The sequence below is a fragment of the Octopus sinensis genome, linkage group LG13 (genome assembly GCF_006345805.1).
Source record: "Octopus sinensis linkage group LG13, ASM634580v1, whole genome shotgun sequence".
Taxonomy (NCBI): domain Eukaryota; kingdom Metazoa; phylum Mollusca; class Cephalopoda; order Octopoda; family Octopodidae; genus Octopus; species Octopus sinensis.
Window position 1 is genome coordinate 16679880 of NC_043009.1, and position 23925 is coordinate 16703804.

The window sequence follows — 23925 nt, forward strand, 5'->3', positions numbered from 1 at the left end:
TTTCCCAAGCCAAATCCTGGTATTTTCTCCAGTTCGTTGACTGCTACATTCCTGCCTGTAGATATAGCCATATCTATGATGATGCATTCTTTTTTGCCCTTTGTCAAGCACAATAATACCTGGTCACCTTACACGTCTGGAGGACTTTTTTTCAAATCTTACAAGAAATCAGAAAAATACATGAGTATATCTGTAACTATTTCATACACATTCAGCGTCTTTGAAATCTAAGACCAGTTGCCGCCAGGCTACTGAATCAGCACGCTTGCAGCATTGTTCTTAAGGTGCCAAATACACTTTACTAAAGAAGCAGGTGCAGAAGTATTTCGCACCTGTAGTGCTGTTAAAAGTAAAGTATTTACATATTTGCCATCAAATATCAGTGCAGTGCTTCATGATTTGAAAGTTTATTGGTAAATGAAATGTTATATTGGTATGTCCCGTATTATGATGTATTCCATCATCTGCACGACTGACCCGTACGGTGTACCTCGCCGACTGACACTGCTTGCTGTGTCTGTCCACCAATTATTGGTAGTGGAACAGCCCACTTAGGGGTGTCTGCCACAACACCTACTCCCTTTGGGGTTTTTTCTTCTTTCACAGTATTATATTTTTTTTGTTTCATTTCTTTTTCTTCTACACACTGAATTTTTTTTCTCTTCAGAATGCCGCAGATAATACCAGTCTACATTGTTTACTGGTAGCGCTACTAACACATAGCAACCTGACTAAAATCCTTCACACGGATTTAAATTATTTTTCACTGTGTGTAGTTCAGTTCCATGTTAGAGTTCCAGTTTTATCTTTTCACTGTGTGTATATTATTTTTACTGTGTGTAGTTGCAAACTACAGTATACATGTGATCACAAAAACACAAATTTCACAACTTGCAAAGTAAACACAGCGACAGTATTTGTCACATTGCCTCATGAAGAGCACAGCTAACTCTCAATCTACATGCAACCATGTGCTGCCATCTGTTGGCATGCTACAGATCTAGTCCAGGAACTTTTTGATATCACCTCGTGTATATATATATATATATATATATATATATACAGTAATCCCTCACCATGTCGCAGTTCACCTATCATGGTTTATTCTTAAACCCTTTAGTGTTTAAACCGGCCATATCTGGCCCAGATATTCCACATGTTTTATATTCAAACTGGCGATATCTAGCCCCTCACACCTAACCTATACTGAAACTCTAAAAATAAACAATCACGTCATTGAAACCTCAAAGCTATGAGATAATGTATGATTAATTCAAAACAATTTGAGTGAAAAAGTATTACATTTAACAGAGTAATCTGAACACTAAAGGGTTAAACTTATGTCGATTCTTCTGTGATGTTTTACATTTATAATAAAATATATACAAATCATAAAAGTAATAAAAAAAATATACAGTACAGTAGTTTCTACTTCATGGATTTTCACCTATCACAGGGGTTTTGGAACATAACACCTGTGATAGTCAAGGGATTACTGTGTATATATAATCATTGTTTAACATCCACCTCCCATGCTGGCATGGGTTGGACGGTTTGACTGAGGACTGGCAAGCCAGGAGGCTGCACCAGGCTCCAATCTGATCTGGCAATCTGATCTACAATCTGATCAGGCTCCAATCTGATCAACAGCTGGATGCCCTTCCTAATGCCAACCCCTCTGAGAGTGTAGTGAGTGCTTTTTACGTGCCACTGGCATGAGAGCCAGTCAGGCAGCACTGGCATCAACCATGCTCAAATGAAGCTTTTTACGTGCCACTGGTACGTACGATGCCAGTCAGGCAGCACTGGCATCAACCATGCTCAAATGAAGCTTTTTACGTGCCACTGGTACGTACGATGCCAGTCAGGCAGCACTGGCATCAACCATGCTCAAATGAAGCTTTTTACGTGCCACTGGTACGTACGATGCCAGTCAGGCAGCACTGGCATCAACCATGCTCAAATGAAGCTTTTTACGTGCCACTGGTACGTACGATGCCAGTCAGGCAGCACTGGCATCAACCATGCTCAAATGAAGCTTTTTACGTGCCACTGGTACGTACGATGCCAGTCAGGCAGCACTGGCATCAACAATGCTCAAATGAAGCTTTTTACGTGCCACTGGTACGTACGATGCCAGTCAGGCAGCACTGGCATCAACCATGCTCAAATGAAGCTTTTTACGTGCCACTGGTACGTACGATGCCAGTCAGGCAGCACTGGCATCAACCATGCTCAAATGAAGCTTTTTACGTGCCACTGGTACGTACGATGCCAGTCAGGCAGCACTGGCATCAACAATGCTGAAATGAAGCTTTTTACGTGCCACTGGTACGTACGATGCCAGTCAGGCAGCACTGGCATCAACCATGCTCAAATGAAGCTTTTTACGTGCCACTGGTACGTACGATGCCAGTCAGGCAGCACTGGCATCAACCATGCTCAAATAGAACCTTTTTACGTGCCACTGGTACGTACGATGCCAGTCAGGCAGCACTGGCATCAACAATGCTCAAATGAAGCTTTTTACGTGCCACTGGTACGTACGATGCCAGTCAGGCAGCACTGGCATCAACCATGCTCAAATGAAGCTTTTTACGTGCCACTGGTACGTACGATGCCAGTCAGGCAGCACTGGCATCAACCATGCTCAAATGAAGCTTTTTACGTGCCACTGGTACGTACGATGCCAGTCAGGCAGCACTGGCATCAACCATGCTCAAATGAAGCTTTTTACGTGCCACTGGTACGTACGATGCCAGTCAGGCAGCACTGGCATCAACCATGCTCAAATGAAGCTTTTTACGCGCCACTGGTACGTACGATGCCAGTCAGGCAGCACTGGCATCAACAATGCTCAAATGAAGCTTTTTACGTGCCACTGGTACGTACGATGCCAGTCAGGCAGCACTGGCATCAACCATGCTCAAATGAAGCTTTTTACGTGCCACTGGTACGTACGATGCCAGTCAGGCAGCACTGGCATCAACCATGCTCAAATAGAACCTTTTTACGTGCCACTGGTACGTACGATGCCAGTCAGGCAGCACTGGCATCAACAATGCTCAAATGAAGCTTTTTACGTGCCACTGGTACGTACGATGCCAGTCAGGCAGCACTGGCATCAACCATGCTCAAATGAAGCTTTTTACGTGCCACTGGTACGTACGATGCCAGTCAGGCAGCACTGGCATCAACCATGCTCAAATGAAGCTTTTTACGTGCCACTGGTACGTACGATGCCAGTCAGGCAGCACTGGCATCAACCATGCTCAAATGAAGCTTTTTACGTGCCACTGGTACGTACGATGCCAGTCAGGCAGCACTGGCATCAACAATGCTCAAATGAAGCTTTTTACTTGCCACTGGTACGTACGATGCCAGTCAGGCAGCACTGGCATCAACAATGCTCAAATGAAGCTTTTTACGTGCCACTGGTACGTACGATGCCAGTCAGGCAGCACTGGCATCAACCATGCTCAAATGAAGCTTTTTACGTGCCACTGGTACGTACGATGCCAGTCAGGCAGCACTGGCATCAACAATGCTCAAATGAAGCTTTTTACGTGCCACTGGTACGTACGATGCCAGTCAGGCAGCACTGGCATCAACCATGCTCAAATGAAGCTTTTTACGTGCCACTGGTACGTACGATGCCAGTCAGGCAGCACTGGCATCAACCATGCTCAAATGAAGCTTTTTACGTGCCACTGGTACGTACGATGCCAGTCAGGCAGCACTGGCATCAACCATGCTCAAATGAAGCTTTTTACGTGCCACTGGTACGTACGATGCCAGTCAGGCAGCACTGGCATCAACAATGCTCAAATGAAGCTTTTTACGTGCCACTGGTACGTACGATGCCAGTCAGGCAGCACTGGCATCAACCATGCTCAAATGAAGCTTTTTACGTGCCACTGGTACGTACGATGCCAGTCAGGCAGCACTGGCATCAACCATGCTCAAATGAAGCTTTTTACGTGCCACTGGTACGTACGATGCCAGTCAGGCAGCACTGGCATCAACAATGCTCAAATGAAGCTTTTTACGTGCCACTGGTACGTACGATGCCAGTCAGGCAGCACTGGCATCAACCATGCTCAAATGAAGCTTTTTACGTGCCACTGGTACGTACGATGCCAGTCAGGCAGCACTGGCATCAACCATGCTCAAATGAAGCTTTTTACGTGCCACTGGTACGTACGATGCCAGTCAGGCAGCACTGGCATCAACAATGCTCAAATGAAGCTTTTTACGTGCCACTGGTACGTACGATGCCAGTCAGGCAGCACTGGCATCAACCATGCTCAAATGAAGCTTTTTACGTGCCACTGGTACGTACGATGCCAGTCAGGCAGCACTGGCATCAACAATGCTCAAATGAAGCTTTTTACGTGCCACTGGTACGTACGATGCCAGTCAGGCAGCACTGGCATCAACCATGCTCAAATGAAGCTTTTTACGTGCCACTGGTACGTACGATGCCAGTCAGGCAGCACTGGCATCAACCATGCTCAAATGAAGCTTTTTACGTGCCACTGGTACGTACGATGCCAGTCAGGCAGCACTGGCATCAACCATGCTCAAATGAAGCTTTTTACGTGCCACTGGTACGTACGATGCCAGTCAGGCAGCACTGGCATCAACAATGCTCAAATGAAGCTTTTTACGTGCCACTGGTACGTACGATGCCAGTCAGGCAGCACTGGCATCAACCATGCTCAAATGAAGCTTTTTACGTGCCACTGGTACGTACGATGCCAGTCAGGCAGCACTGGCATCAACCATGCTCAAATGAAGCTTTTTACGTGCCACTGGTACGTACGATGCCAGTCAGGCAGCACTGGCATCAACCATGCTCAAATGAAGCTTTTTACGTGCCACTGGTACGTACGATGCCAGTCAGGCAGCACTGGCATCAACCATGCTCAAATGAAGCTTTTTACGTGCCACTGGTACGTACGATGCCAGTCAGGCAGCACTGGCATCAACAATGCTCAAATGAAGCTTTTTACGTGCCACTGGTACGTACGATGCCAGTCAGGCAGCACTGGCATCAACCATGCTCAAATGAAGCTTTTTACGTGCCACTGGTACGTACGATGCCAGTCAGGCAGCACTGGCATCAACCATGCTCAAATGAAGCTTTTTACGTGCCACTGGTACGTACGATGCCAGTCAGGCAGCACTGGCATCAACAATGCTCAAATGAAGCTTTTTACGTGCCACTGGTACGTACGATGCCAGTCAGGCAGCACTGGCATCAACCATGCTCAAATGAAGCTTTTTACGTGCCACTGGTACGTACGATGCCAGTCAGGCAGCACTGGCATCAACCATGCTCAAATGAAGCTTTTTACGTGCCACTGGTACGTACGATGCCAGTCAGGCAGCACTGGCATCAACCATGCTCAAATGAAGCTTTTTACGTGCCACTGGTACGTACGATGCCAGTCAGGCAGCACTGGCATCAACCATGCTCAAATGAAGCTTTTTACGTGCCACTGGTACGTACGATGCCAGTCAGGCAGCACTGGCATCAACAATGCTCAAATGAAGCTTTTTACGTGCCACTGGTACGTACGATGCCAGTCAGGCAGCACTGGCATCAACCATGCTCAAATGAAGCTTTTTACGTGCCACTGGTACGTACGATGCCAGTCAGGCAGCACTGGCATCAACCATGCTCAAATGAAGCTTTTTACGTGCCACTGGTACGTACGATGCCAGTCAGGCAGCACTGGCATCAACATGCTCAAATGAAGCTTTTTACGTGCCACTGGTACGTACGATGCCAGTCAGGCAGCACTGGCATCAACAATGCTCAAATGAAGCTTTTTACGTGCCACTGGTACGTACGATGCCAGTCAGGCAGCACTGGCATCAACCATGCTCAAATGAAGCTTTTTACGTGCCACTGGTACGTACGATGCCAGTCAGGCAGCACTGGCATCAACAATGCTCAAATGAAGCTTTTTACGTGCCACTGGTACGTACGATGCCAGTCAGGCAGCACTGGCATCAACAATGCTCAAATGAAGCTTTTTACGTGCCACTGGTACGTACGATGCCAGTCAGGCAGCACTGGCATCAACCATGCTCAAATGAAGCTTTTTACGTGCCACTGGTACGTACGATGCCAGTCAGGCAGCACTGGCATCAACCATGCTCAAATGAAGCTTTTTACGTGCCACTGGTACGTACGATGCCAGTCAGGCAGCACTGGCATCAACCATGCTCAAATGAAGCTTTTTACGTGCCACTGGTACGTACGATGCCAGTCAGGCAGCACTGGCATCAACAATGCTCAAATGAAGCTTTTTACGTGCCACTGGTACGTACGATGCCAGTCAGGCAGCACTGGCATCAACAATGCTCAAATGAAGCTTTTTACGTGCCACTGGTACGTACGATGCCAGTCAGGCAGCACTGGCATCAACCATGCTCAAATGAAGCTTTTTACGTGCCACTGGTACGTACGATGCCAGTCAGGCAGCACTGGCATCAACCATGCTCAAATGAAGCTTTTTACGTGCCACTGGTACGTACGATGCCAGTCAGGCAGCACTGGCATCAACCATGCTCAAATGAAGCTTTTTACGTGCCACTGGTACGTACGATGCCAGTCAGGCAGCACTGGCATCAACAATGCTCAAATGAAGCTTTTTACGTGCCACTGGTACGTACGATGCCAGTCAGGCAGCACTGGCATCAACCATGCTCAAATGAAGCTTTTTACGTGCCACTGGTACGTACGATGCCAGTCAGGCAGCACTGGCATCAACAATGCTCAAATGAAGCTTTTTACGTGCCACTGGTACGTACGATGCCAGTCAGGCAGCACTGGCATCAACCATGCTCAAATGAAGCTTTTTACGTGCCACTGGTACGTACGATGCCAGTCAGGCAGCACTGGCATCAACCATGCTCAAATGAAGCTTTTTACGTGCCACTGGTACGTACGATGCCAGTCAGGCAGCACTGGCATCAACAATGCTCAAATGAAGCTTTTTACGTGCCACTGGTACGTACGATGCCAGTCAGGCAGCACTGGCATCAACATGCTCAAATGAAGCTTTTTACGTGCCACTGGTACGTACGATGCCAGTCAGGCAGCACTGGCATCAACCATGCTCAAATGAAGCTTTTTACGTGCCACTGGTACGTACGATGCCAGTCAGGCAGCACTGGCATCAACAATGCTCAAATGAAGCTTTTTACGTGCCACTGGTACGTACGATGCCAGTCAGGCAGCACTGGCATCAACAATGCTCAAATGAAGCTTTTTACGTGCCACTGGTACGTACGATGCCAGTCAGGCAGCACTGGCATCAACCATGCTCAAATGAAGCTTTTTACGTGCCACTGGTACGTACGATGCCAGTCAGGCAGCACTGGCATCAACCATGCTCAAATGAAGCTTTTTACGTGCCACTGGTACGTACGATGCCAGTCAGGCAGCACTGGCATCAACCATGCTCAAATGAAGCTTTTTACGTGCCACTGGTACGTACGATGCCAGTCAGGCAGCACTGGCATCAACATGCTCAAATGAAGCTTTTTACGTGCCACTGGTACGTACGATGCCAGTCAGGCAGCACTGGCATCAACAATGCTCAAATGAAGCTTTTTACGTGCCACTGGTACGTACGATGCCAGTCAGGCAGCACTGGCATCAACCATGCTCAAATGAAGCTTTTTACGTGCCACTGGTACGTACGATGCCAGTCAGGCAGCACTGGCATCAACCATGCTCAAATGAAGCTTTTTACGTGCCACTGGTACGTACGATGCCAGTCAGGCAGCACTGGCATCAACCATGCTCAAATGAAGCTTTTTACGTGCCACTGGTACGTACGATGCCAGTCAGGCAGCACTGGCATCAACCATGCTCAAATGAAGCTTTTTACGTGCCACTGGTACGTACGATGCCAGTCAGGCAGCACTGGCATCAACAATGCTCAAATGAAGCTTTTTACGTGCCACTGGTACGTACGATGCCAGTCAGGCAGCACTGGCATCAACAATGCTCAAATGAAGCTTTTTACGTGCCACTGGTACGTACGATGCCAGTCAGGCAGCACTGGCATCAACAATGCTCAAATGAAGCTTTTTACGTGCCACTGGTACGTACGATGCCAGTCAGGCAGCACTGGCATCAACCATGCTCAAATGAAGCTTTTTACGTGCCACTGGTACGTACGATGCCAGTCAGGCAGCACTGGCATCAACCATGCTCAAATGAAGCTTTTTACGTGCCACTGGTACGTACGATGCCAGTCAGGCAGCACTGGCATCAACCATGCTCAAATGAAGCTTTTTACGTGCCACTGGTACGTACGATGCCAGTCAGGCAGCACTGGCATCAACCATGCTCAAATGAAGCTTTTTACGTGCCACTGGTACGTACGATGCCAGTCAGGCAGCACTGGCATCAACAATGCTCAAATGAAGCTTTTTACGTGCCACTGGTACGTACGATGCCAGTCAGGCAGCACTGGCATCAACAATGCTCAAATGAAGCTTTTTACGTGCCACTGGTACGTACGATGCCAGTCAGGCAGCACTGGCATCAACATGCTCAAATGAAGCTTTTTACGTGCCACTGGTACGTACGATGCCAGTCAGGCAGCACTGGCATCAACCATGCTCAAATGAAGCTTTTTACGTGCCACTGGTACGTACGATGCCAGTCAGGCAGCACTGGCATCAACCATGCTCAAATGAAGCTTTTTACGTGCCACTGGTACGTACGATGCCAGTCAGGCAGCACTGGCATCAACAATGCTCAAATGAAGCTTTTTACGTGCCACTGGTACGTACGATGCCAGTCAGGCAGCACTGGCATCAACCATGCTCAAATGAAGCTTTTTACGTGCCACTGGTACGTACGATGCCAGTCAGGCAGCACTGGCATCAACAATGCTCAAATGAAGCTTTTTACGTGCCACTGGTACGTACGATGCCAGTCAGGCAGCACTGGCATCAACAATGCTCAAATGAAGCTTTTTACGTGCCACTGGTACGTACGATGCCAGTCAGGCAGCACTGGCATCAACCATGCTCAAATGAAGCTTTTTACGTGCCACTGGTACGTACGATGCCAGTCAGGCAGCACTGGCATCAACCATGCTCAAATGAAGCTTTTTACGTGCCACTGGTACGTACGATGCCAGTCAGGCAGCACTGGCATCAACATGCTCAAATGAAGCTTTTTACGTGCCACTGGTACGTACGATGCCAGTCAGGCAGCACTGGCATCAACAATGCTCAAATGAAGCTTTTTACGTGCCACTGGTACGTACGATGCCAGTCAGGCAGCACTGGCATCAACAATGCTCAAATGAAGCTTTTTACGTGCCACTGGTACGTACGATGCCAGTCAGGCAGCACTGGCATCAACAATGCTCAAATGAAGCTTTTTACGTGCCACTGGTACGTACGATGCCAGTCAGGCAGCACTGGCATCAACCATGCTCAAATGAAGCTTTTTACGTGCCACTGGTACGTACGATGCCAGTCAGGCAGCACTGGCATCAACCATGCTCAAATGAAGCTTTTTACGTGCCACTGGTACGTACGATGCCAGTCAGGCAGCACTGGCATCAACCATGCTCAAATGAAGCTTTTTACGTGCCACTGGTACGTACGATGCCAGTCAGGCAGCACTGGCATCAACATGCTCAAATGAAGCTTTTTACGTGCCACTGGTACGTACGATGCCAGTCAGGCAGCACTGGCATCAACAATGCTCAAATGAAGCTTTTTACGTGCCACTGGTACGTACGATGCCAGTCAGGCAGCACTGGCATCAACAATGCTCAAATGAAGCTTTTTACGTGCCACTGGTACGTACGATGCCAGTCAGGCAGCACTGGCATCAACCATGCTCAAATGAAGCTTTTTACGTGCCACTGGTACGTACGATGCCAGTCAGGCAGCACTGGCATCAACCATGCTCAAATGAAGCTTTTTACGTGCCACTGGTACGTACGATGCCAGTCAGGCAGCACTGGCATCAACATGCTCAAATGAAGCTTTTTACGTGCCACTGGTACGTACGATGCCAGTCAGGCAGCACTGGCATCAACCATGCTCAAATGAAGCTTTTTACGTGCCACTGGTACGTACGATGCCAGTCAGGCAGCACTGGCATCAACAATGCTCAAATGAAGCTTTTTACGTGCCACTGGTACGTACGATGCCAGTCAGGCAGCACTGGCATCAACAATGCTCAAATGAAGCTTTTTACGTGCCACTGGTACGTACGATGCCAGTCAGGCAGCACTGGCATCAACAATGCTCAAATGAAGCTTTTTACGTGCCACTGGTACGTACGATGCCAGTCAGGCAGCACTGGCATCAACAATGCTCAAATGAAGCTTTTTACGTGCCACTGGTACGTACGATGCCAGTCAGGCAGCACTGGCATCAACAATGCTCAAATGAAGCTTTTTACGTGCCACTGGTACGTACGATGCCAGTCAGGCAGCACTGGCATCAACCATGCTCAAATGAAGCTTTTTACGTGCCACTGGTACGTACGATGCCAGTCAGGCAGCACTGGCATCAACATGCTCAAATGAAGCTTTTTACGTGCCACTGGTACGTACGATGCCAGTCAGGCAGCACTGGCATCAACATGCTCAAATGAAGCTTTTTACGTGCCACTGGTACGTACGATGCCAGTCAGGCAGCACTGGCATCAACAATGCTCAAATGAAGCTTTTTACGTGCCACTGGTACGTACGATGCCAGTCAGGCAGCACTGGCATCAACCATGCTCAAATGAAGCTTTTTACGTGCCACTGGTACGTACGATGCCAGTCAGGCAGCACTGGCATCAACCATGCTCAAATGAAGCTTTTTACGTGCCACTGGTACGTACGATGCCAGTCAGGCAGCACTGGCATCAACATGCTCAAATGAAGCTTTTTACGTGCCACTGGTACGTACGATGCCAGTCAGGCAGCACTGGCATCAACCATGCTCAAATGAAGCTTTTTACGTGCCACTGGTACGTACGATGCCAGTCAGGCAGCACTGGCATCAACCATGCTCAAATGAAGCTTTTTACGTGCCACTGGTACGTACGATGCCAGTCAGGCAGCACTGGCATCAACCATGCTCAAATGAAGCTTTTTACGTGCCACTGGTACGTACGATGCCAGTCAGGCAGCACTGGCATCAACAATGCTCAAATGAAGCTTTTTACGTGCCACTGGTACGTACGATGCCAGTCAGGCAGCACTGGCATCAACCATGCTCAAATGAAGCTTTTTACGTGCCACTGGTACGTACGATGCCAGTCAGGCAGCACTGGCATCAACCATGCTCAAATGAAGCTTTTTACGTGCCACTGGTACGTACGATGCCAGTCAGGCAGCACTGGCATCAACCATGCTCAAATGAAGCTTTTTACGTGCCACTGGTACGTACGATGCCAGTCAGGCAGCACTGGCATCAACCATGCTCAAATGAAGCTTTTTACGTGCCACTGGTACGTACGATGCCAGTCAGGCAGCACTGGCATCAACCATGCTCAAATGAAGCTTTTTACGTGCCACTGGTACGTACGATGCCAGTCAGGCAGCACTGGCATCAACCATGCTCAAATGAAGCTTTTTACGTGCCACTGGTACGTACGATGCCAGTCAGGCAGCACTGGCATCAACCATGCTCAAATGAAGCTTTTTACGTGCCACTGGTACGTACGATGCCAGTCAGGCAGCACTGGCATCAACCATGCTCAAATGAAGCTTTTTACGTGCCACTGGTACGTACGATGCCAGTCAGGCAGCACTGGCATCAACCATGCTCAAATGAAGCTTTTTACGTGCCACTGGTACGTACGATGCCAGTCAGGCAGCACTGGCATCAACAATGCTCAAATGAAGCTTTTTACGTGCCACTGGTACGTACGATGCCAGTCAGGCAGCACTGGCATCAACAATGCTCAAATGAAGCTTTTTACGTGCCACTGGTACGTACGATGCCAGTCAGGCAGCACTGGCATCAACCATGCTCAAATGAAGCTTTTTACGTGCCACTGGTACGTACGATGCCAGTCAGGCAGCACTGGCATCAACCATGCTCAAATGAAGCTTTTTACGTGCCACTGGTACGTACGATGCCAGTCAGGCAGCACTGGCATCAACCATGCTCAAATGAAGCTTTTTACGTGCCACTGGTACGTACGATGCCAGTCAGGCAGCACTGGCATCAACCATGCTCAAATGAAGCTTTTTACGTGCCACTGGTACGTACGATGCCAGTCAGGCAGCACTGGCATCAACCATGCTCAAATGAAGCTTTTTACGTGCCACTGGTACGTACGATGCCAGTCAGGCAGCACTGGCATCAACAATGCTCAAATGAAGCTTTTTACGTGCCACTGGTACGTACGATGCCAGTCAGGCAGCACTGGCATCAACCATGCTCAAATGAAGCTTTTTACGTGCCACTGGTACGTACGATGCCAGTCAGGCAGCACTGGCATCAACCATGCTCAAATGAAGCTTTTTACGTGCCACTGGTACGTACGATGCCAGTCAGGCAGCACTGGCATCAACCATGCTCAAATGAAGCTTTTTACGTGCCACTGGTACGTACGATGCCAGTCAGGCAGCACTGGCATCAACCATGCTCAAATGAAGCTTTTTACGTGCCACTGGTACGTACGATGCCAGTCAGGCAGCACTGGCATCAACAATGCTCAAATGAAGCTTTTTACGTGCCACTGGTACGTACGATGCCAGTCAGGCAGCACTGGCATCAACCATGCTCAAATGAAGCTTTTTACGTGCCACTGGTACGTACGATGCCAGTCAGGCAGCACTGGCATCAACAATGCTCAAATGAAGCTTTTTACGTGCCACTGGTACGTACGATGCCAGTCAGGCAGCACTGGCATCAACAATGCTCAAATGAAGCTTTTTACGTGCCACTGGTACGTACGATGCCAGTCAGGCAGCACTGGCATCAACCATGCTCAAATGAAGCTTTTTACGTGCCACTGGTACGTACGATGCCAGTCAGGCAGCACTGGCATCAACCATGCTCAAATGAAGCTTTTTACGTGCCACTGGTACGTACGATGCCAGTCAGGCAGCACTGGCATCAACAATGCTCAAATGAAGCTTTTTACGTGCCACTGGTACGTACGATGCCAGTCAGGCAGCACTGGCATCAACCATGCTCAAATGAAGCTTTTTACGTGCCACTGGTACGTACGATGCCAGTCAGGCAGCACTGGCATCAACAATGCTCAAATGAAGCTTTTTACGTGCCACTGGTACGTACGATGCCAGTCAGGCAGCACTGGCATCAACCATGCTCAAATGAAGCTTTTTACGTGCCACTGGTACGTACGATGCCAGTCAGGCAGCACTGGCATCAACAATGCTCAAATGAAGCTTTTTACGTGCCACTGGTACGTACGATGCCAGTCAGGCAGCACTGGCATCAACAATGCTCAAATGAAGCTTTTTACGTGCCACTGGTACGTACGATGCCAGTCAGGCAGCACTGGCATCAACCATGCTCAAATGAAGCTTTTTACGTGCCACTGGTACGTACGATGCCAGTCAGGCAGCACTGGCATCAACAATGCTCAAATGAAGCTTTTTACGTGCCACTGGTACGTACGATGCCAGTCAGGCAGCACTGGCATCAACCATGCTCAAATGAAGCTTTTTACGTGCCACTGGTACGTACGATGCCAGTCAGGCAGCACTGGCATCAACCATGCTCAAATGAAGCTTTTTACGTGCCACTGGTACGTACGATGCCAGTCAGGCAGCACTGGCATCAACCATGCTCAAATGAAGCTTTTTACGTGCCACTGGTACGTACGATGCCAGTCAGGCAGCACTGGCATCAACCATGCTCAAATGAAGCTTTTTACGTGCCACTGGTACGTACGATGCCAGTCAGGCAGCACTGGCATCAACCATGCTCAAATGAAGCTTTTTACGTGCCACTGGTACGTACGATGCCAGTCAGGCAGCACTGGCATCAACATGCTCAAATGAAGCTTTTTACGTGCCACTGGTACGTACGATGCCAGTCAGGCAGCACTGGCATCAACCATGCTCAAATGAAGCTTTTTACGTGCCACTGGTACGTACGATGCCAGTCAGGCAGCACTGGCATCAACCATGCTCAAATGAAGCTTTTTACGTGCCACTGGTACGTACGATGCCAGTCAGGCAGCACTGGCATCAACCATGCTCAAATGAAGCTTTTTACGTGCCACTGGTACGTACGATGCCAGTCAGGCAGCACTGGCATCAACAATGCTCAAATGAAGCTTTTTACGTGCCACTGGTACGTACGATGCCAGTCAGGCAGCACTGGCATCAACATGCTCAAATGAAGCTTTTTACGTGCCACTGGTACGTACGATGCCAGTCAGGCAGCACTGGCATCAACCATGCTCAAATGAAGCTTTTTACGTGCCACTGGTACGTACGATGCCAGTCAGGCAGCACTGGCATCAACAATGCTCAAATGAAGCTTTTTACGTGCCACTGGTACGTACGATGCCAGTCAGGCAGCACTGGCATCAACCATGCTCAAATGAAGCTTTTTACGTGCCACTGGTACGTACGATGCCAGTCAGGCAGCACTGGCATCAACCATGCTCAAATGAAGCTTTTTACGTGCCACTGGTACGTACGATGCCAGTCAGGCAGCACTGGCATCAACAATGCTCAAATGAAGCTTTTTACGTGCCACTGGTACGTACGATGCCAGTCAGGCAGCACTGGCATCAACATGCTCAAATGAAGCTTTTTACGTGCCACTGGTACGTACGATGCCAGTCAGGCAGCACTGGCATCAACCATGCTCAAATGAAGCTTTTTACGTGCCACTGGTACGTACGATGCCAGTCAGGCAGCACTGGCATCAACCATGCTCAAATGAAGCTTTTTACGTGCCACTGGTACGTACGATGCCAGTCAGGCAGCACTGGCATCAACCATGCTCAAATGAAGCTTTTTACGTGCCACTGGTACGTACGATGCCAGTCAGGCAGCACTGGCATCAACCATGCTCAAATGAAGCTTTTTACGTGCCACTGGTACGTACGATGCCAGTCAGGCAGCACTGGCATCAACCATGCTCAAATGAAGCTTTTTACGTGCCACTGGTACGTACGATGCCAGTCAGGCAGCACTGGCATCAACAATGCTCAAATGAAGCTTTTTACGTGCCACTGGTACGTACGATGCCAGTCAGGCAGCACTGGCATCAACCATGCTCAAATGAAGCTTTTTACGTGCCACTGGTACGTACGATGCCAGTCAGGCAGCACTGGCATCAACATGCTCAAATGAAGCTTTTTACGTGCCACTGGTACGTACGATGCCAGTCAGGCAGCACTGGCATCAACCATGCTCAAATGAAGCTTTTTACGTGCCACTGGTACGTACGATGCCAGTCAGGCAGCACTGGCATCAACCATGCTCAAATGAAGCTTTTTACGTGCCACTGGTACGTACGATGCCAGTCAGGCAGCACTGGCATCAACCATGCTCAAATGAAGCTTTTTACGTGCCACTGGTACGTACGATGCCAGTCAGGCAGCACTGGCATCAACCATGCTCAAATGAAGCTTTTTACGTGCCACTGGTACGTACGATGCCAGTCAGGCAGCACTGGCATCAACATGCTCAAATGAAGCTTTTTACGTGCCACTGGTACGTACGATGCCAGTCAGGCAGCACTGGCATCAACCATGCTCAAATGAAGCTTTTTACGTGCCACTGGTACGTACGATGCCAGTCAGGCAGCACTGGCATCAACCATGCTCAAATGAAGCTTTTTACGTGCCACTGGTACGTACGATGCCAGTCAGGCAGCACTGGCATCAACAATGCTCAAATGAAGCTTTTTACGTGCCACTGGTACGTACGATGCCAGTCAGGCAGCACTGGCATCAACATGCTCAAATGAAGCTTTTTACGTGCCACTGGTACGTACGATGCCAGTCAGGCAGCACTGGCATCAACCATGCTCAAATGAAGCTTTTTACGTGCCACTGGTACGTACGATGCCAGTCAGGCAGCACTGGCATCAACCATGCTCAAATGAAGCTTTTTACGTGCCACTGGTACGTACGATGCCAGTCAGGCAGCACTGGCATCAACCATGCTCAAATGAAGCTTTTTACGTGCCACTGGTACGTACGATGCCAGTCAGGCAGCACTGGCATCAACCATGCTCAAATGAAGCTTTTTACGTGCCACTGGTACGTACGATGCCAGTCAGGCAGCACTGGCATCAACCATGCTCAAATGAAGCTTTTTACGTGCCACTGGTACGTACGATGCCAGTCAGGCAGCACTGGCATCAACCATGCTCAAATGAAGCTTTTTACGTGCCACTGGTACGTACGATGCCAGTCAGGCAGCACTGGCATCAACCATGCTCAAATGAAGCTTTTTACGTGCCACTGGTACGTACGATGCCAGTCAGGCAGCACTGGCATCAACCATGCTCAAATGAAGCTTTTTACGTGCCACTGGTACGTACGATGCCAGTCAGGCAGCACTGGCATCAACCATGCTCAAATGAAGCTTTTTACGTGCCACTGGTACGTACGATGCCAGTCAGGCAGCACTGGCATCAACCATGCTCAAATGAAGCTTTTTACGTGCCACTGGTACGTACGATGCCAGTCAGGCAGCACTGGCATCAACCATGCTCAAATGAAGCTTTTTACGTGCCACTGGTACGTACGATGCCAGTCAGGCAGCACTGGCATCAACAATGCTCAAATGAAGCTTTTTACGTGCCACTGGTACGTACGATGCCAGTCAGGCAGCACTGGCATCAACAATGCTCAAATGAAGCTTTTTACGTGCCACTGGTACGTACGATGCCAGTCAGGCAGCACTGGCATCAACCATGCTCAAATGAAGCTTTTTACGTGCCACTGGTACGTACGATGCCAGTCAGGCAGCACTGGCATCAACCATGCTCAAATGAAGCTTTTTACGTGCCACTGGTACGTACGATGCCAGTCAGGCAGCACTGGCATCAACCATGCTCAAATGAAGCTTTTTACGTGCCACTGGTACGTACGATGCCAGTCAGGCAGCACTGGCATCAACCATGCTCAAATGAAGCTTTTTACGTGCCACTGGTACGTACGATGCCAGTCAGGCAGCACTGGCATCAACATGCTCAAATGAAGCTTTTTACGTGCCACTGGTACGTACGATGCCAGTCAGGCAGCACTGGCATCAACCATGCTCAAATGAAGCTTTTTACGTGCCACTGGTACGTACGATGCCAGTCAGGCAGCACTGGCATCAACCATGCTCAAATGAAGCTTTTTACGTGCCACTGGTACGTACGATGCCAGTCAGGCAGCACTGGCATCAACCATGCTCAAATGAAGCTTTTTACGTGCCACTGGTACGTACGATGCCAGTCAGGCAGCACTGGCATCAACCATGCTCAAATGAAGCTTTTTACGTGCCACTGGTACGTACGATGCCAGTCAGGCAGCACTGGCATCAACCATGCTCAAATGAAGCTTTTTACGTGCCACTGGTACGTACGATGCCAGTCAGGCAGCACTGGCATCAACCATGCTCAAATGAAGCTTTTTACGTGCCACTGGTACGTACGATGCCAGTCAGGCAGCACTGGCATCAACCATGCTCAAATGAAGCTTTTTACGTGCCACTGGTACGTACGATGCCAGTCAGGCAGCACTGGCATCAACCATGCTCAAATGAAGCTTTTTACGTGCCACTGGTACGTACGATGCCAGTCAGGCAGCACTGGCATCAACCATGCTCAAATGAAGCTTTTTACGTGCCACTGGTACGTACGATGCCAGTCAGGCAGCACTGGCATCAACCATGCTCAAATGAAGCTTTTTACGTGCCACTGGTACGTACGATGCCAGTCAGGCAGCACTGGCATCAACCATGCTCAAATGAAGCTTTTTACGTGCCACTGGTACGTACGATGCCAGTCAGGCAGCACTGGCATCAACCATGCTCAAATGAAGCTTTTTACGTGCCACTGGTACGTACGATGCCAGTCAGGCAGCACTGGCATCAACCATGCTCAAATGAAGCTTTTTACGTGCCACTGGTACGTACGATGCCAGTCAGGCAGCACTGGCATCAACCATGCTCAAATGAAGCTTTTTACGTGCCACTGGTACGTACGATGCCAGTCAGGCAGCACTGGCATCAACCATGCTCAAATGAAGCTTTTTACGTGCCACTGGTACGTACGATGCCAGTCAGGCAGCACTGGCATCAACAATGCTCAAATGAAGCTTTTTACGTGCCACTGGTACGTACGATGCCAGTCAGGCAGCACTGGCATCAACCATGCTCAAATGAAGCTTTTTACGTGCCACTGGTACGTACGATGCCAGTCAGGCAGCACTGGCATCAACCATGCTCAAATGAAGCTTTTTACGTGCCACTGGTACGTACGATGCCAGTCAGGCAGCACTGGCATCAACCATGCTCAAATGAAGCTTTTTACGTGCCACTGGTACGTACGATGCCAGTCAGGCAGCACTGGCATCAACCATGCTCAAATGAAGCTTTTTACGTGCCACTGGTACGTACGATGCCAGTCAGGCAGCACTGGCATCAACCATGCTCAAATGAAGCTTTTTACGTGCCACTGGTACGTACGATGCCAGTCAGGCAGCACTGGCATCAACCATGCTCAAATGAAGCTTTTTACGTGCCACTGGTACGTACGATGCCAGTCAGGCAGCACTGGCATCAACAATGCTCAAATGAAGCTTTTTACGTGCCACTGGTACGTACGATGCCAGTCAGGCAGCACTGGCATCAACCATGCTCAAATGAAGCTTTTTACGTGCCACTGGTACGTACGATGCCAGTCAGGCAGCACTGGCATCAACAATGCTCAAATGAAGCTTTTTACGTGCCACTGGTACGTACGATGCCAGTCAGGCAGCACTGGCATCAACAATGCTCAAATGAAGCTTTTTACGTGCCACTGGTACGTACGATGCCAGTCAGGCAGCACTGGCATCAACCATGCTCAAATGAAGCTTTTTACGTGCCACTGGTACGTACGATGCCAGTCAGGCAGCACTGGCATCAACATGCTCAAATGAAGCTTTTTACGTGCCACTGGTACGTACGATGCCAGTCAGGCAGCACTGGCATCAACCATGCTCAAATGAAGCTTTTTACGTGCCACTGGTACGTACGATGCCAGTCAGGCAGCACTGGCATCAACCATGCTCAAATGAAGCTTTTTACGTGCCACTGGTACGTACGATGCCAGTCAGGCAGCACTGGCATCAACCATGCTCAAATGAAGCTTTTTACGTGCCACTGGTACGTACGATGCCAGTCAGGCAGCACTGGCATCAACCATGCTCAAATGAAGCTTTTTACGTGCCACTGGTACGTACGATGCCAGTCAGGCAGCACTGGCATCAACCATGCTCAAATGAAGCTTTTTACGTGCCACTGGTACGTACGATGCCAGTCAGGCAGCACTGGCATCAACCATGCTCAAATGAAGCTTTTTACGTGCCACTGGTACGTACGATGCCAGTCAGGCAGCACTGGCATCAACCATGCTCAAATGAAGCTTTTTACGTGCCACTGGTACGTACGATGCCAGTCAGGCAGCACTGGCATCAACAATGCTCAAATGAAGCTTTTTACGTGCCACTGGTACGTACGATGCCAGTCAGGCAGCACTGGCATCAACAATGCTCAAATGAAGCTTTTTACGTGCCACTGGTACGTACGATGCCAGTCAGGCAGCACTGGCATCAACCATGCTCAAATGAAGCTTTTTACGTGCCACTGGTACGTACGATGCCAGTCAGGCAGCACTGGCATCAACCATGCTCAAATGAAGCTTTTTACGTGCCACTGGTACGTACGATGCCAGTCAGGCAGCACTGGCATCAACCATGCTCAAATGAAGCTTTTTACGTGCCACTGGTACGTACGATGCCAGTCAGGCAGCACTGGCATCAACCATGCTCAAATGAAGCTTTTTACGTGCCACTGGTACGTACGATGCCAGTCAGGCAGCACTGGCATCAACAATGCTCAAATGAAGCTTTTTACGTGCCACTGGTACGTACGATGCCAGTCAGGCAGCACTGGCATCAACAATGCTCAAATGAAGCTTTTTACGTGCCACTGGTACGTACGATGCCAGTCAGGCAGCACTGGCATCAACCATGCTCAAATGAAGCTTTTTACGTGCCACTGGTACGTACGATGCCAGTCAGGCAGCACTGGCATCAACCATGCTCAAATGAAGCTTTTTACGTGCCACTGGTACGTACGATGCCAGTCAGGCAGCACTGGCATCAACCATGCTCAAATGAAGCTTTTTACGTGCCACTGGTACGTACGATGCCAGTCAGGCAGCACTGGCATCAACCATGCTCAAATGAAGCTTTTTACGTGCCACTGGTACGTACGATGCCAGTCAGGCAGCACTGGCATCAACCATGCTCAAATGAAGCTTTTTACGTGCCACTGGTACGTACGATGCCAGTCAGGCAGCACTGGCATCAACAATGCTCAAATGAAGCTTTTTACGTGCCACTGGTACGTACGATGCCAGTCAGGCAGCACTGGCATCAACCATGCTCAAATGAAGCTTTTTACGTGCCACTGGTACGTACGATGCCAGTCAGGCAGCACTGGCATCAACCATGCTCAAATGAAGCTTTTTACGTGCCACTGGTACGTACGATGCCAGTCAGGCAGCACTGGCATCAACCATGCTCAAATGAAGCTTTTTACGTGCCACTGGTACGTACGATGCCAGTCAGGCAGCACTGGCATCAACCATGCTCAAATGAAGCTTTTTACGTGCCACTGGTACGTACGATGCCAGTCAGGCAGCACTGGCATCAACCATGCTCAAATGAAGCTTTTTACGTGCCACTGGTACGTACGATGCCAGTCAGGCAGCACTGGCATCAACATGCTCAAATGAAGCTTTTTACGTGCCACTGGTACGTACGATGCCAGTCAGGCAGCACTGGCATCAACCATGCTCAAATGAAGCTTTTTACGTGCCACTGGTACGTACGATGCCAGTCAGGCAGCACTGGCATCAACCATGCTCAAATGAAGCTTTTTACGTGCCACTGGTACGTACGATGCCAGTCAGGCAGCACTGGCATCAACCATGCTCAAATGAAGCTTTTTACGTGCCACTGGTACGTACGATGCCAGTCAGGCAGCACTGGCATCAACAATGCTCAAATGAAGCTTTTTACGTGCCACTGGTACGTACGATGCCAGTCAGGCAGCACTGGCATCAACAATGCTCAAATGAAGCTTTTTACGTGCCACTGGTACGTACGATGCCAGTCAGGCAGCACTGGCATCAACCATGCTCAAATGAAGCTTTTTACGTGCCACTGGTACGTACGATGCCAGTCAGGCAGCACTGGCATCAACCATGCTCAAATGAAGCTTTTTACGTGCCACTGGTACGTACGATGCCAGTCAGGCAGCACTGGCATCAACCATGCTCAAATGAAGCTTTTTACGTGCCACTGGTACGTACGATGCCAGTCAGGCAGCACTGGCATCAACCATGCTCAAATGAAGCTTTTTACGTGCCACTGGTACGTACGATGCCAGTCAGGCAGCACTGGCATCAACCATGCTCAAATGAAGCTTTTTACGTGCCACTGGTACGTACGATGCCAGTCAGGCAGCACTGGCATCAACCATGCTCAAATGAAGCTTTTTACGTGCCACTGGTACGTACGATGCCAGTCAGGCAGCACTGGCATCAACCATGCTCAAATGAAGCTTTTTACGTGCCACTGGTACGTACGATGCCAGTCAGGCAGCACTGGCATCAACAATGCTCAAATGAAGCTTTTTACGTGCCACTGGTACGTACGATGCCAGTCAGGCAGCACTGGCATCAACCATGCTCAAATGAAGCTTTTTACGTGCCACTGGTACGTACGATGCCAGTCAGGCAGCACTGGCATCAACCATGCTCAAATGAAGCTTTTTACGTGCCACTGGTACGTACGATGCCAGTCAGGCAGCACTGGCATCAACCATGCTCAAATGAAGCTTTTTACGTGCCACTGGTACGTACGATGCCAGTCAGGCAGCACTGGCATCAACATGCTCAAATGAAGCTTTTTACGTGCCACTGGTACGTACGATGCCAGTCAGGCAGCACTGGCATCAACCATGCTCAAATGAAGCTTTTTACGTGCCACTGGTACGTACGATGCCAGTCAGGCAGCACTGGCATCAACAATGCTCAAATGAAGCTTTTTACGTGCCACTGGTACGTACGATGCCAGTCAGGCAGCACTGGCATCAACAATGCTCAAATGAAGCTTTTTACGTGCCACTGGTACGTACGATGCCAGTCAGGCAGCACTGGCATCAACCATGCTCAAATGAAGCTTTTTACGTGCCACTGGTACGTACGATGCCAGTCAGGCAGCACTGGCATCAACAATGCTCAAATGAAGCTTTTTACGTGCCACTGGTACGTACGATGCCAGTCAGGCAGCACTGGCATCAACCATGCTCAAATGAAGCTTTTTACGTGCCACTGGTACGTACGATGCCAGTCAGGCAGCACTGGCATCAACAATGCTCAAATGAAGCTTTTTACGTGCCACTGGTACGTACGATGCCAGTCAGGCAGCACTGGCATCAACAATGCTCAAATGAAGCTTTTTACGTGCCACTGGTACGTACGATGCCAGTCAGGCAGCACTGGCATCAACCATGCTCAAATGAAGCTTTTTACGTGCCACTGGTACGTACGATGCCAGTCAGGCAGCACTGGCATCAACCATGCTCAAATGAAGCTTTTTACGTGCCACTGGTACGTACGATGCCAGTCAGGCAGCACTGGCATCAACCATGCTCAAATGAAGCTTTTTACGTGCCACTGGTACGTACGATGCCAGTCAGGCAGCACTGGCATCAACAATGCTCAAATGAAGCTTTTTACGTGCCACTGGTACGTACGATGCCAGTCAGGCAGCACTGGCATCAACCATGCTCAAATGAAGCTTTTTACGTGCCACTGGTACGTACGATGCCAGTCAGGCAGCACTGGCATCAACAATGCTCAAATGAAGCTTTTTACGTGCCACTGGTACGTACGATGCCAGTCAGGCAGCACTGGCATCAACCATGCTCAAATGAAGCTTTTTACGTGCCACTGGTACGTACGATGCCAGTCAGGCAGCACTGGCATCAACAATGCTCAAATGAAGCTTTTTACGTGCCACTGGTACGTACGATGCCAGTCAGGCAGCACTGGCATCAACATGCTCAAATGAAGCTTTTTACGTGCCACTGGTACGTACGATGCCAGTCAGGCAGCACTGGCATCAACCATGCTCAAATGAAGCTTTTTACGTGCCACTGGTACGTACGATGCCAGTCAGGCAGCACTGGCATCAACAATGCTCAAATGAAGCTTTTTACGTGCCACTGGTACGTACGATGCCAGTCAGGCAGCACTGGCATCAACCATGCTCAAATGAAGCTTTTTACGTGCCACTGGTACGTACGATGCCAGTCAGGCAGCACTGGCATCAACAATGCTCAAATGAAGCTTTTTACGTGCCACTGGTACGTACGATGCCAGTCAGGCAGCACTGGCATCAACCATGCTCAAATGAAGCTTTTTACGTGCCACTGGTACGTACGATGCCAGTCAGGCAGCACTGGCATCAACCATGCTCAAATGAAGCTTTTTACGTGCCACTGGTACGTACGATGCCAGTCAGGCAGCACTGGCATCAACCATGCTCAAATGAAGCTTTTTACGTGCCACTGGTACGTACGATGCCAGTCAGGCAGCACTGGCATCAACCATGCTCAAATGAAGCTTTTTACGTGCCACTGGTACGTACGATGCCAG

At 49.4% G+C, this 23925-nt stretch overlaps 1 protein-coding gene across 1 annotated transcript in view; it reads right to left on the minus strand.

Annotated features, from left to right (window-relative positions):
• The window catches only part of LOC115218469 (COMM domain-containing protein 8), a 117822-nt gene that overhangs the window by 36182 nt on the left and 57715 nt on the right, over nucleotides 1-23925 (minus strand). The window lies entirely within an intron of this gene.